Source organism: Kogia breviceps, chromosome 9 (genome assembly GCF_026419965.1).
Source record: "Kogia breviceps isolate mKogBre1 chromosome 9, mKogBre1 haplotype 1, whole genome shotgun sequence".
Taxonomy (NCBI): Eukaryota; Metazoa; Chordata; class Mammalia; order Artiodactyla; family Physeteridae; genus Kogia; species Kogia breviceps.
This window is the reverse complement of record NC_081318.1, coordinates 14,616,132-14,630,813: the sequence shown is the minus strand read 5'-3', so window position 1 is coordinate 14,630,813 and position 14,682 is coordinate 14,616,132.

The window sequence follows — 14,682 nt, the reverse complement described above, 5'->3', positions numbered from 1 at the left end:
TCGGCCAACCCAATACATGCTGGGTCTCTGTGTATCAATGTCAACTAGGACCTTGCATCTCCCAGTCCTCAGAAGAGCTGGGTATTCCTCAGTGTGCTGTCATCTGAGTAAATGGCCACAGGTCCTTTTGGACAAGGACTGGGGAAATCATGAAATATATATTTATGTTTTTTATAGTTCTATGAGTTTTGGCAAATGTATAGAGTCATGTAACTACATATATATGCTATATATATAGATCTATTAATACCTATCAATTTTTTTTGGTATAAAAAAAGCTATTTTTAAAAAAGAATCCCAGGGCTTCCCTGGTGGCGCGGTGGTTGAGAGTCTGCCTGCCGATGCGGGGGACGCGGGTTCGTGCCCCGGTCCGGGAAGATCCCACGTGCCGCGGAGCGGCTGGGCCCATGAGCCATGGTCGCTGAGCCTGCGCGTCCGGAGCCTGTGCTCCGCCGCGGGAGAGGCCATGATAGTGAGAGGCCCGCGTACCGGAAAAAAAAAAAAAAAAAAGAATCCCAGGTTTAAGTTCGTGCTCACTCTCTATGGTCGCAACCACTATTTGGAAACTGGAATGAGACCTGGGCATCTGTCCAGCGTGTCAGTGGAACTAAAAAAGATAATTATAGGAACATTGGTGACAAAGAAAACTAAAGCTTCTGCTGGGGAAGGTCGGCACAGGTTGCACACAAACATTCAAAAATCAGATCGATAAGTAGCCTTGGACTTCTCAATAGCCACTCTGGAAGCTTTAAAACAATGTTGCAATGCCTTAAGAATTCTGAGGAAAAATTATTTCCAACTAGAAACTGTCATTCAAGTATGTAGTAGAACAAATATCTTTTCAGACATGTATTTAATTTCATAAAATTAGCTCCTGAACTTTGTGCTCCACCAAAAATATGGGAACAAACTAAGGAAAAGAGAAAACGTAGCATATAAGAAAGGGGGCTGCTGGGCTTCCCTGGTGGCGCAGTGGTTGAGAATCCGCCTGCCGATGCAGGAGACACGGGTTCGTGCCCTGGTCCGGGAAGATCCCACATGCCGCGGAGCAACTAAGCCCGTGAGCCATGGCCGCTAGGCCTGCGTGTCTGGAGCCTGTGCTCCGCAACGGGAGAGGCCACAACAGTGAGAGGCCCGCGTACCGCAAAAAAAAAAAAAAAAAAAAAAAAAAAAAAAAGAAAGGGGGCTGCACATTAAGAGGAGGGGGTGGAGGGAATGCCCGCATAGCGAGTGGGGACGTATTTCAGTGCAGCTCTGCTACAGTCTCAGAGATCAACCAATACAGACAAGAGCAGCTCAGAAAGCTCCAGGATGGACCCATTCAAGGCTAAACTGAACACCTCATTTGTTAACATATTGAGAAGAGAGTTTGGGTGAGAGTTTGGAGATAAGCCTCTAGAAAACAAAGCAAATAATAAGGTGTGCAGGAAAGGAAAAGTAAACATACCTCACGGCTCAGCTGTAAAAAGAGTTTATACGGTCAGAAAACTGTAAGCACTGAACCCTGATTCAACCAAAAATTGATCCAATAGTATGGGGAGGGGGTGTGCAGGTGAGAAGTGTCCATGTGCAGGGTATGTGTGAGAAAAAGCTAAATCTTCATATTTCATTGCAAAATGATAAATGAAAAAAGAAGAAAAAGTCTCCAGTTTAGTTCTGAGAAGCAGAGGAGGCCAAGCAAACTAAAGGATTGGACAAGCCATATTTGCAGGAAGCACTATGCCTCTAGCAGTTATGACACCATTGTGAACAGCTCCTTATCAAAGGAGGCGGGGAAGGGACTTCCCTGGTGGCACAGTGGCTAAGAATCTGTCTGCCAACGCAGGGGACACGGGTTTGATCCCTGGTCTGGGAAGATCCCACATGCCGTGGAGCAACTAAGCCCGTGTGCCACAACTACTGAGCCTGTGCTCTAGAGCCTGTGAACCACAACTACTGAGCCCGCGGCACCTAGAGCCCATGCTCCGCAACAAAAGAAGACACCGCAATGAGAAGCCTGCGCTCACGGCAACTAGAGAAAGCCTGCGCACAACAACGAAGACCCAATGCAGCCCAAAATATATAAATTTTAAAAAGGAGGTGGGGAAGAGTAAATGCAAAACCTTGAGTCTTAGGTAAATACCTGCCAGTGGGCACATGGCCCTGGGGTCCCCCGACATGCATACCCACCAAGATAGCCAGTCCAGGAAAACTCATTTTCTTCAGAGATGCATAACCCAAACAAACAACACGGTTAATGGTCTATAGACAATTAATACAAGCGAAAAGAAACAAAGGAAGGAGGGGAGGAAGGGAGGGACGGAGGGACGGAGGGAGGGAGGAAAGAAGAAAGTCAAATGCTGGACAAAAAATATCACTAGAATATTGGTGATGTGTATATGAAAGCTGTAACCAAATATTTTACTGACAGAAAAGTAGAAAATAGTAGTAGTTCATTGATATTTCATCTTTAAGGTATCATTAAAGGTGACAAGTCAAGTAGTATGTAAGCTGTATTTTATAATACCAGGTTAAACATAAAGTATACAAAAAGAGAAAAATAGATGAATTTCATCATCAATCATAATATAGAATTATGACAATATCCAAAGATATTGAGGATTAAGTTCATTATAAAATTATCCCATTAGGGACTTCCCTGGTGGTCCAGTGGCTAAGACTCTGCACTCCCAATGCAGTGGGCCCGGGTTCGATCCCTGGTCAGGAAACTAGATCCCACATGCCACAACTAAGAGTTCGCATGCCTCAACTGAAATATCCCTCATGCTGCAACTAAGACCCGGCACAGACAAATAAATAAATAAATATTTTGAAAGTAAATAAATGAAAAAAAATAAAATTATCCCATTAGAACAAAAATATAAACCTTCCAAATTATCAGAAGTAACATACACAAAACCTCATGGAGGATTTTTTAAAAGGTTTAAAGGAGAGGGCTTCCCTGGTGGCACAGTGGTTGAGAATCCGCCTGCCGATGCAGGAGACACGGGTTCGTGCCCTGGTCCGGGAGGATCCCACATGCCGCGGAGCAACTAAGCCCGTGAGCCATGGCCGCTAGGCCTGTGCGTCCGGAGCCTGTGCTCCGCAACGGGAGAGGCCACAACAGTGAGAGGCCCGCATACCGCAAAAAAGGTTTAAAGGAGAAAGCGTGATATAAAATAACGTGAGTGATCTGGGCTCAAACATACCTTTCATATCAAAATGTAAATAGGCTTGACTCACCTATTAAAAGAAAAAAGATTAACAGATTGGATCACAAAGCAAAACATAACTCTGTGGTGTTTACACATAAATTCTGACAATAAAAAAATGGACAATAACACAATTAGGCAAATGCAAATAAAAAGAGAGCAGGAGGGACTTCCCTGGTGGCACAGTGGTTAAGAATCCACCTGCCAGGACAGGAATAAAGACCCAGATGTAGAGAATGGACTTGAGGATATGGGGAAGGGGAAGGGTAAGCTGGGACGAAGTGAGAGAGTGGCAGGGACATATATACACTACCAAATGTAAAATAGATAGCTAGTGGGAAGCAGCCGCATAGCACAGGAAGATCAGCTCGGTGCTTTGTGTCCACCTAGAGGGATGGGATAGGGAGGGTGGGAGGGAGACGCAAGAGGGAGGAGATATGGGGATGTATGTATATGTATAGCTGATTCTCTTTGTTAGAAAGCAGAAACTAACACACCATTGTAAAGCAATTATACTCCAATAAAGATGTTAAAAAAAAAAAAAAAAAGAAGAAGAATCTGCCTGCCAATGCAGGGGACACGGGTTTGAGCCCTGGTCCGGGAAGATCCCACATGCCGCGGAGCAACAAAGCCCGTGCGCCACAACTACTGAGCCCACGTGCCACAGCGTGCGACAACTACTGAAGCCCGCGTGCCTAGAGCCCGTGCTCCGCGACAAAAGAAGCCACCACAGTGAGAACCCCGTGCACCACAACGAAGAGTAGCCCCTGCCAGCTGCACCTAGAGAAAGCTGGCAGACAGCAACGAAGACCCGATGCAGCCAAAAACAAACAAACAAACAAACAAACAAATAAATAAAAAGAGAGAGCAGGTGTCACAGTCAGATAGGGTTGAATTCAGGTCAAAATCATTAAGCAAATGAAAGAAACACACTTTGAACGATAAAGGGTCCATTTCTCAATGAAGATGTAACAGTTATGAAGAGACAACAAAGAAAATGGCATCAATAATCAAACAACAAAGTCACAGGATAGCAGTAAATCAGTGATTTCACCACAAAGCAACATCCATATTTCTGTTCTGCCATCTCAGATAGTGGACATCTGGTGGATTGCCTGGTGGACCCCTTACCCTTTCTTGGGACAGCGTCCTGCCCTCCACTCCCAACCCCATCCACCTCACCACAAGTTCCTGGTAGCCATACATTCATCACAATTGTTTGATCTGGGGGTGAGCACCTGACCCAAATAGGTCAGTCAGAGAAACTTTTCTATGATTTTGGAACTGGGTGGAAAAGTTTCTTGTCTTAGTGTGAGCTGGTCTCTCCAACAAAAATGTTAAAAAGAATTTGGGAAAGTATAACAAGGCCATATTTTTAATCATGTAACTTGGGGAGCAAAGAAAGCTAGTCCACAGAGAGAGGGGAGCAGGATGAAACAGATTTGAGAGAGAAGCAGAAATGAGACAGAGAGACTATTGCCGGGAGTCTGTGTAGCTTTTCTAGTTCCTAATTCTGCTTCCATCTTCTTGGGGCCCGATTGCATTCCTTTCTCTGGGATAGGAATGCAGGAAATACTCTTGCATCTGCTTTACAAACTTCTCTGAGTATCCAACTAGCTTATGTTGATTTCTTTCAAGATACTTGAAACCAAAAGTTCTAGTATTATTCAGTTCTAATCACACTGCCCTTCTTTCAGCCCTGCTGGGGCATGGCAGTTCATTCCATCCTGCCAGGCCACCATATCCATCTCTAACTCTATGGTCATGACTTCCCTTGTTCTCTTTATCTGTATCCTCAGCATCCTTAAGAAGTCAGTCCCTCTTTCCTCCGTAAAGTTTTCTTAACTATTCCAAACCTCTTTGATTTCGCCCTCCTCTGTCCCAAATGTCCATGTAATATTTGTATATTAGGAGAAGAGTTGAAAAATATTTGCCCAGCTATGCCAAATAACACTCAAAGCTTTTTCCATCTCAAGCATCTGACTTTCACACAGAATCTTTTAGTCTTCTAGCTTCTGCTGTGTGAAATTCCCATAGCCGTGCCCCATGGTTACAATCTCATGGAACTGTTCAAGACTAAACGATTAGTATTTCATTACAGCACAATTTGCCACAAAACAGTTTCTGCTCAAGGGAACTATTCAACATGAATTCCATGACATTTCCCTTGAAATTGGAAAACAGAAAATTATACTTATAAGCATAAAAGCTGAATAGTATATAGAATGTCCATTAATAAGATCACTATATGAACAAATTTGTGGTATATTTGTAAGTGGAATACTACACAGCAAGGAAAAAGAATAAACTACTGATAATATGCAATCACATGAATGAATTTCAAAACCATTATGTTGATTAAATGTATAGAAATATTGAATCACTATGTTGAGTATCAGAAACTAACATAATGTTGTAGGTCAATTATACTTCAAAAACAAACTCAAAAAAAGAGATCAGATTTTTGTACCAGAGGTGGGGGGATGGGGCAGGGGGAATTGGATGAAGGCAGTCAAAAGGTACGAATTTCCACTTATAAGATAAATAAGTTCTAGGAATGTAATGTACAACATGATAAATAATTTAATTAACACTGCTGTTTGTTATATATGAAAGTTAAGAGTGTAAATCCTAAGAATTCTCATCACAAGGAAAAATTTTTTTCTTTCTTTAATTTTGAATCTATGAGATGATGGATGTTCACTAAACTTATTGTGATAATCATTTCACGATGTACATCAAATCATTATGCTGAACACCTTAAACTTATACAGTGCTGTATGTCAATTACACCTCAATAAAACTGGAAGAAAAAAATAAGACTTCTGGAGATAGACGTTGGTGATGGTGATTGCAAAACAATGTGAACATAATTAATGCTGCTAATCTGTACACATTAAAATGGTTAAGATGGTAAATGCATGCTATGTGTATTTCACAATGAATAAAAATAATGTTTAACTTTTTAAATTTTTTTTTTGGCTGTGCCACACGGCTTACAGGATCTTAGTTCCCTGACCAGGGATTGAACCCTGGTCCTTGGCAGTGGAAGCCCAGAGTTCTAACCACTGGACTGCCAGGGAATTTCCACTAAAAATAATGTTTTAAAAAATAAACATACACATGGGACTTCCCTGGCAGTCCAGTGGTTAAGACTCTGCACTTCAAATGCAGGGGGCATAGGTTCAATCCCTCATGGGGGACTAAGATCCCACGTGCTGAGCAATGCGGCCAAAAAAGAAAACACACACACACACACACACACACACACACACACACACACAAAACAAACAAGAAAACCCCATTGTGTTGATTGAAAGAAGCCAGACATAATAGTACATAATGAGTACATACCATATCAGTCTGTGTATGTAAGTTTCAAGAACAGGCAAAACTAATCTATGGTGAAAGCAGTTAGAATGGGGGTGACTTCTGTGAGAATTCTGAGTGGAAAGGGACATGAAAGACCTTTCTGGGGTTAAAGAAATCTTATGTATCTTGAAGTAGGTAATGGTTAAAGGGTTGTATACAAGAAGAAAAATTCATTGTCATATGCATTTTCCTGTATGTTAAGAATTCCTTAATTTGTATAAAAAATAAATAAAATAAAATTCAAAAGAAAAAAATGATGCCCATGAAAAAAAAAAGAATTCCTTAATTTAAAAATTAAAAAAGATGCCAATGTTCAGCTACCAGTTGGCTTCAGCTCAGAACAAGCACACCTCGACTATCTCCAGCTGAGAGTTAAACCACTTCTGTTTCAAGCCACACAGTGTCCCTCCACAGATCACTTTTCAGTTGCATGTATTGACATCCAGATATTTTATGTATATATAAATAATAGGGGGGAGGGATGGATGGTTAATTGGCCCTGGCGCTATTTTTCTCATTTCTTCAGAACGGTACCTTTCTGCCAGAAGCCAAACGTATTTCAATATATCAGTCTTTCCTTTCTTACATTCTTGGTAAGATTATACTAACAAAACATATTTCCCCTTGTACAACTATGCTATATTTAAAAAAAAAATCTACCTATGGATTTTCATAAAAGAAACATATGCTGTGCTTTTTTTCACTTCAGAATAAAGTTTTCTAAAGGGAAAAAAATACATTATTTCCCCCCTTTAGCACAGTGTTTTCTCTTTTTGCATAAATATTGTTCTGCATGTTGTTTTTTTCACTTAAGTATAGATCTTAGTGTTGAAATTTTTTTTGACGATTGCACAGAATTCCAATGAATACATCGACTTATTATAAGAGAAATGTACACTAAAATCATTTAAATAAATGTCAGCTTGGCAAAGATCACAAAAGCTAATAGGGACTTCCCTAGTGGTCCAATGGTTAAGACTCTGTGCTCCCAATGCAAGGAGCCTGGATTTGCTCCCTGGTCAGGGAACTAGATACCGCACGTGGCAACGAAGGTCCTGCATGCTGCAACTAAGACCTGGCGCAGCCAAATAAATAAATATTTTTAAAAGGCTGATAACGTAATATACTTTCAAGGGTATTAGGAAATAGAGACCCTCATGCATTGGTGGTAGAATTTAAATTGTTACATTCTATGGAGGGTAATTTATCAAATTAGAAATGCACATATTCCTTCATTCAGCAATTGAGTCAGGTTAAACATATTTCATTCACTTGAGAGCCGTTTTTATTTCCTTTCCTGTGAACTATCTGTTCATGTCTTTCCCCATTTTTCTATTAGGTTATTATTGTTGTATCTCCTTGATCTTTATAGATTAGGGAAATTCACCCTTTGTGAAAGGTGTTGCAATTTTATTCCAGTTTGTCATTTGACTGATGCTATTTTTCTTTCATGAAATTTATCTTATGTTATTTTATTATTTTTAAAAATTTTATTTATTATTTATTGGAAGAGTTGGGTCTTTGTTGCTGTGCGTAGGCTTTCTCTAGCTGCGGCACGTGGGGCTTATTTTTCATTGTGGTGCGCAGACTTCTCTTTGCAGTGGCTTTTCTTGTTGCAGAGCACAGGCTCTAGGCTCTCGGGCTTCAGTAGTTGTGGCACATGGGCTCAGTAGTTGTGGCTTGCTGGCTCTAGAGCACAGGTTCAGTAGTTGTGGTGCAGGGGCTTAGTTGCTCTGTGGCATGCAGGATCTTCCCAGACCAGGGCTCGAACCTGTGTCCCCTGCATTTGTAGGCGGATTCTTAACCACTGCACCACCAGGGAAGCCCCATGAAATTTATTTTAAATAGATGCAATTATCAATCATACTTGGAAAGGCCTTTCCTAGTGTGAGTTTTTTAAAAAAATCTCAGCTGATTTCTTCTAAAGTTTTTATGATTTCATTTTTTTAAATGAAGAAACTACAATTATTTTTATTGAAAAATGTGAGAGTGAAATATTATATTTATTGCATTATTTTTCTTAACATCTTTATGGACTATAATTGCTTTACAATGGTGTGTTAGTTTCTGCTGTATAACAAAGTGAATCAGCTATATGTATACATATATCACCAAATCCCTTCCCTCTTGCTTCTCCCTCCCACCCTCCCTATGCCACCCTTCTAGGGGGGCACAAAGCACCAAGCTGATCTCCCTGTGCTATGCGGCTGCTTCTCACTAGCTATCTATTTTACATTTGGTAGTGTATATATGTCAGTGCTACTCTCTCACTTCATCCCTTCCTCCTCCCCGTGTCCTCAAGTCCATTCTCTATGTCTGTGTCTTTATTCCTGTCCTGCCCCTAGGTTCATCAGAACCTTTTTTTTTTTTTTTTTAGATTCCATATATATGTGTTAGCATACGGTATTTGTTTTTCTCTTTCTGACTTATTTCACTCTGTATGACTCTAGGTCCATACACCTCACTACAAATAGTTCAATTTCGTTTCTTTTTATGGCTGAGTAATATTCCATATCTTCTTTATCCATTCAACCATCAGTGAACACTTAGGTTGCTTCCATGTCCTGGCTATTGTAATTAGAGATGCAATGAACATTGTGGTACATGTCTCTTCTTCAATTATGGTTTTCTCAGGGTATATGCCTAGTACTGGGATTGCTGGGTCATATGGTAGTTCTACTTTTAGTTTTTTAAGGAACCTCCATACTGTTTTCCATAGTGGCGGTATCAATTTACATTCCCACCAACAGTGCAAGAGGGTTCCCTTTTCTCCACACCCTCTCCAGCATTTATTGCTTGTAGATTTCTTGATGATGGCCATTCTGACTGGTGTGAGGTGAGGTGTGTGTGAGGTGATACCTCATTGTAGTTTTGATTTGCATTTCTCTAGTGATTAGTGATGCTGAGCATCCTTTCATGTGTTTGTTGGCAATCTGTATATCTTCTTTAGACAAATGTCTATTTAGGTCTTCTGCCCATTTTGGGTTGGGTTGTTTGTTTTTTGTTTGTTTGTTTTTTGTTTTTTCGGTATGCGGGCCTCTCACTGTTGTGGCCTCTCTCCCGTTGCGGAGCATAGGCTCCAGACGCGCAGGCTCAGCCACTCCGCGACATGTGGGATCTCCCGGGACCAGGGCACGAACCCGTGTCCCCTGTATCGGCAGGCAGACTCTCAACCACTGCGCCACCAGGGAAGCCCCGGGTTGTTTGTTTTTTTGAGATTGAGCTTCATTGAGCTTCCAAACTTTACAAGCGGTTTGGAGATTAATCCTTTGTCAGTTGCTTCATTTGCAAACATTTTCTCCCATTCTCAGGGTTGTCTTTTCATATTGTTTATGGTTTCCTTTGTTGTGCAAAAGCTTTTAAGTTTCATTAAGTCCCATTTGTTTATTTTTGTTTTATTTCCATTTCTCTAGGAGGTGGGTCAAAAAGGATCTTGCTGTGATTTATGTCACAGAGTGTTCTGCCTATGTTTTCCTCTAAGAGTTTGATAGTGTCTGGCCTTACATTTAGGTCTTTAATCCATTTTGAGTTTTTTGTTGTATACAGTGTTAGGGAGTGTTCTAATTTCATTCTTTTACAAGTAACTGTCCAGTTTTCCCAGCACCACTTATTGAAGAGGCTGTCCTTTCTCCATTGTATATTCTTGCCTCCTGTATCAAAGCTAAGATGACCATATGTGTGTGGGTTTATCTCTGGGCTTTCTATCCTGTTCCACTGATTTTTATTTCTGTTTTTGTGCCAGTACCATACTGTCTTGATTAATGTAGCTTTGTAGTATAGTCTGAAGTCAGGGAGCCTGATTCCTCCAGCTCCATTTTTCTTTCTCAAGATTCCTTTGGCTATTTGGGGTCTTTTGTGTTTCCATACATATTATGAAAATTTTTGTTCTAGTTCTATGAAAAATGCCATTGGTAATTTCATAGGGATTGCATTGAATCTGTAGATTGCTTTGGGTAGTATAGTAATTTTCACAATGTTTATTCTTCAATCCAAGAACATGGTATATCTCTCAATCTGTTTGTGTCGTCTTCAATTTCTTTCATCAGTGTCTTATAGTTTTCTGCATACAGGTCTTTTGTCTCCTTAGGTAAGTTTATTCCTAGGTATTTTATTCTTTTTGTTGCAATGGTGAATGGGAGGGTTTCCTTAATTTTTCTTTCAGATTTTTCATCATTAGTGTATAGGAAAGCAAGAGATTTCTGTGCATTAATTTTGTATCCTGCTGATTTACCAAATTCATTGTTTAGCTCTAATAGTTTTCTGGTAGCATCTTTAGGATTCTCTGTGTATAGTATCATGTCATCAGCAAACAGTGACAGTTTTACTTCTTCTTTTCCAATTTGGATTCCTTTTATTACTTTTTCTTCCCTGATTGCTGTGGCTAAAACTTCCAAAACTATGTTGAATAACAGCAGTGAGAGTGGGCAACCTGTCTTGTACCTAATCTTAGAGGAAATTGTTTCAGTTTTTCACCATTGAGAACGATGCTGGCTGTGAGTTTGTCATATATGGCCTTTATTATGTTGAGGTAGGTTCCCTATATGCCTCCTTTCTGGAGAGTTGTTTTAATCATAAATGGGTGTTGAATTTTGTCAAAAGATTTTTCTGCATCTATTGAGATTATCATACGGTTTTTATCTTTCAACTTGTTAATATGATGTATCACATTGATTGACTTGCATAAATTGGAAAATCCTTGCATTCCTGGGATAAACCCCACTTGATCATGGTGTACGACCCTTTTAATGTGCTGTTGGATTCTGTGTGCTAGTATTTTGTTCAGGATTTTTGCATCTATGTTCTTCAGTGATATTGGCCTGTAGTTTTCTTTCTTTGTGACATCTTTGTTTGGTTTTGGTATCAGGGTGATGGTGGCCTTGTAGAATGAGTTTGGGAGTGTTCCTCCCTCTGCTATATTTTGGAAGAGTTTGAGAAGGATAGGTGTTAGCTTTTCTCTAAATGTTTGATAGAATTCTCCTGTGAAGCCATCTGGTCCTGGGCTTTTGTTTGTTGGAAGATTTTAATCACAGTGTTTGTGATTGATCTGTTTATATTTTCTATTTCTTACAGGTTCAGTCTCGGAACATTGTGCTTTTCTAAGAATTTGTCCATTTCTTTCAGGTTATCCATTTTATTGGTGTATAGTTGCTTGTAGTACTCTCTCACGATCCTTTGTATTTCTGCAGTGTCAGTTGTTACTTCTTTTTCATTTCTAATTCTATTGATTTGTGGCTTCTCCCTTTTTCTCTTGATGAGTCTGACTAATGGTTTATCAATTTTGTTTATGTTCTAAAAGAACCAGCTTTTAGTTTTCTTGATCTTTGCTATTATTTCCTTCATTTCTTTTTCATTTATTTCTGATCTGATCTTTATGATTTCTTTCTCTCTGCTAACTTTGGGTTTTTTCTGTTCTTCTTTCTCTGATTGCTTTAGGTGTAAGGTTAGGTTGTTTGAGATTTTTCTTGTTTCTTGAGGTAGGATTGTATTGCTATAAACTTCCCTCTTAGAACTGCTTTTGCTGCATCCCAAAGTTTTGGGGTCATTGTGCTTTCATTGTCATTTGTTTCTAGGTATTTTTGATTTCCTCTTTGATTTCTTCAGTAATCTCTTGGTGTTTGTATTTTTTACAGTTTATTATTCTGTAATTGATATCTAGTCTCATAGTGCTGTGGTCAGAAAAGATACTTGATAGAATTTCAATTTTCGTAAATTTACCAATGCTTGATTGGTGACCCAAGATATGATCTATCCTGGAGAATGTTCCACAAGCACTTGAGAAAAAAGTGTATTCTGTTGTTTTTGGATTAAATGTCTTATAAATATCAATTAAGTCTATCTTGTTTAATGTGTCACTTAAAGCTTGTGTTTCCTTATATATTTTCACTTTGGATGATCATTGGTGAAAGTGAGGTGTTCAAGTCCCCTACTATGATTGTGTTACTGTTGATTTCCCCATTTATGGCTGTTAGCATTTGCCTTATGTATTGAGGTGCTCCTATGTTGGGTGCATAAATATTTACAATTGTTATATCTTCATCTTGGACTGATTCCTTGATCATTATGTACTGTCCTTCTTCGTCTCTTGTAATAGTCTTTATTTTAAAGTCTATTTTTTCTGATATGAGCATTGCTCTGCTTTCTTCTGATTTCCATTTGCATGGACCATCGTTTTCCATCCCCTCACTCTCAGTCTGTATGTGTCCCTAGGTCTGAAGTGGGTCTCTTGTAGACAGCATATATATGGGTCTTGTTTCTGTATCCATTCAGCCAGTCTATGTCTTTTGATTGGAGCATTTAATTCATTTACTTTTAAGATAATTATCGACATGTATGTTCCTTTTTCTTCTATTGTGTGTGTTGCCTAGAGAAGTTCCTTTAGCATTTGTTGTAAAGCTGGTTTGGTGGTGCTGAATTCTCTTAACTTGTGCTTGTCTGTAAAGGTTTTAATTTCTCCATCAAATCTGAGTGAGATCCTTGCTGGGTAGAGTAATCTTGGTTGTAGGTTTTTCCATCACTTTAAATATGTCCTGCCACTCCCTTCTGGCTTGCAGAGTTTCTGCTGAAAGATCAGCTGTTAACCTCATGGTGATCCCCTTGTATGTTATTTGTTGCTCTTCCCTTGCTGCTTTTAATATTTTTTCTTTGTATTTAATTTTTGATAGTTTGATTAATATGTGTCTTGGCATGTTTCTCCTTGGATTTATCCTGTATGGGGCTCTCTGTGCTTCCTGGACTTGATTGACCATTTCCTTTCCCATGTTAGGGAAGGGAAGTTTTCAACTATAATTTCTTCAAATATTTTCTCAGACCCTTTCTTTTTCTCTTCCTCTTCTGGGACCCCTAAATTCGAATGTTGGTGTGTTTAATGTTGTCCCAGAGGTCTCTGAGACTGTCCTCAATTCTTTTCATGCTTTTTTCTTTTTTTTTTTTTTCAAGTTTTCTGTTCTGCAGTAGTTATTTCCACTATTTTATTTTCCAGGTCACTTATCCATGCTTCTGCCTCAGTTATTCTGCTATTGATTCCTTCTAGAGATTTTTTTTTTTTTTGCGGTACGTGGGCCTCTCACTGTCGTGGCCTCTCCTGTTGCAGAGCACAGGCTCCGGATGTGCAGGCTCAGCGGCCATGGCTCACGGGCCTAGCCACTCCACGGCATGTGGGATCTTCCTGGACCAGGGCACGAACCCGTGTCCCCTGCATTGGCAGGCAGACTCTCAAACACTGTGCCACCAGGGAAGCCCCCCTTCTAGAGAATTTTTAATTTCAGTTATTGTGTTGTTCATCAATGTTTATTTGCACTTTAATTCTTCTATGTCCTCATTAAGCATTTCTTGTATTTCCTCCATTCTATTTCCAAGATTTTGGATCATCTTTACTATCATTACTCTGAATTCTTTTTAGGTAGACTGCCTATATTTCCTCTTCATTTATTTGGTCTGGTGGGTTTTTACTTTGCTCCTTCATCTGCTGCGTATTTCTCTGTCTTCTCATTTTGTTTCACTTACTGTGTTTGGGGTCTCTTTTTCACAGGCTGTAGGTTCATAGTTCCCATTGTTTTTGGTGTCTGTCCCCAGTGCGTGAGGTTCACTGGCTTGTGTAGGCTTCCTGGTGGAGGGGACTGGTGCCTGTGTTCTGGTGGGTGGGGCTGGATCTTGTCTTTCTGGTGGGCAGGGCTGCATCCGGTGGCGTGTTTTCGGGTGTCTGTGAACTTAGTATGATTTTAGGCATTTTCTCTGCTAATGGGTGGGGTTGTGTTCCTGTCTTGCTAGTTGATTGGCATGGGGTATCCAGCACTGGAGATTGCTGGCCGTTGGGTGGAGCTGGGTCTTAGCATTGAGATGGAGGTCTCTGGGAGAGCTCTCGCCGATTGACATTACGTGGGGCCAGGAAGTCTCTGGTGATCCAAAGTCCTGAACTTGGCTCTGCCACCTCAGAGGCTGAGGTCTGACACCCGGCCAGAGCACCAAGACCCTGTCAGTCACACAGCAGTGAATGTGGCAGTCTCCATTATGAAGTCAGATTATGAAGGTCTACAATAGCCATTCAGCTAGAACAGGCTGACTTGGTAGCAATTTGTCTACGAGGTTGTCTCCAGCAGCCGGTGGCTAAAAGAGTAGGTCT